We start from the raw sequence: 1,210 nt of genomic DNA on the forward strand, positions 1-1,210 counted from the left end.
GTGTGTATGCAAACTACAGGTGGTGCTGCAGGGCTCACACCCTTTTACTTGTCTTGTAGAGCAACTCTGGAGCTGTTACTGGGTCCAGCTGCTGCAAGAAATCAGCTTGAATGCTTTAGGGGCTTGGGCATGGCCAACATGAGCCCCACACTGATGGGGGTGTATAAAGCGATCTAGGGGTCATCCAAGCGCAACCCCACAAAGGCCGCCATGCCCTGCGTGACCATTTTCTCTTTTCATATGCAGACGAGGGTTGCAGCCAACTATGCCCATTGCTTGGATGACATCACCATATGCGAATCCATCTGCTGCAGGCCTTCCCCCAGGAATGCTTGCACTAGTTGTTGCATTTGGTTTGTTGTTTGGGGGGTGCTTCAGTATTAGGCAGCCTTCTGCCCTCCCACATTCGTCTGAAAATGTGTTCTCCCTGCAGTTGTTGTCCCCAGATGAGAGTTCCCTTGTGCTGCCTCAGTTGAATCTCCTTTACTTGACGGAGGTGTGCCTGAGCAGCGGCCCTCCCCAGCCCTATCTCAAATCATACTTATTTTGCATAGGTGATACCATGGTCATGAAGATTGTTTTCCCAGGGTGAGGTTCATTCATTGCATTCTGGGTATGCTGACCTCTGTGTTTTCCACCAAATGTGGGAAACTCGACTGCATAATTTGTGGTAGGGGGGGACTGCATTTGTGCTTTCCCCTGGTTGGCTCTGGTATAATTCAGATCTCTTTGTCTCAGGTCTCTCTCCAGCCTAGTTTGCTGTCTGTTTCCACTTCTCTTTTCTTGAGCCCCTCCCTTCTATGCCCTTGCGCACTATCCTGACTTCTCCCGTCTGCTTACTTTGTGCCTTCCAACGCACAATGCGAACTACAGGTGGTGTTGCAGGGCCCACACCCTTTTATGTGCCTTACAGAGCAGCTCTGGAGCTGTTACAGTGCCCAGCTGCTGCAAGAAATCAGCTTGAATGCTTCAGGGGCAGGGGCATGGCCAACACGAGCCCCACACCGAAGGAGGGTGGGGGTGTTCAATGCGAACTAGGGGTCATCCAAGCGCCCCTTTTCTCTTTTCATATGCAGATGAGGGTTCCAGCAAACTTTGGCCCACTGCTTGGATGACATCACCGTATGCAAATCCGTCTGCTGCAGACCTTTCCCCAGGAATGCTTGCACTAGTTGTTGCATATGGTTTGATGTTTGTGGGTGCTTCAGTA

General features: G+C 51.2%; 1 non-coding gene across 1 annotated transcript; it reads left to right on the forward strand.

Moving 5' to 3' along the window:
* The first annotated feature begins 537 nt into the window (after window positions 1-537).
* Window positions 538-702, forward strand: LOC134970726 (U1 spliceosomal RNA). Its single transcript, XR_010189996.1, has one exon. It is a non-coding gene; the product is annotated as a U1 spliceosomal RNA (small nuclear RNA).
* The last annotated feature ends 508 nt before the right edge of the window (window positions 703-1,210 follow it).

The sequence above is a fragment of the Pseudophryne corroboree genome, chromosome 11 (genome assembly GCF_028390025.1).
Source record: "Pseudophryne corroboree isolate aPseCor3 chromosome 11, aPseCor3.hap2, whole genome shotgun sequence".
Taxonomy (NCBI): domain Eukaryota; kingdom Metazoa; phylum Chordata; class Amphibia; order Anura; family Myobatrachidae; genus Pseudophryne; species Pseudophryne corroboree.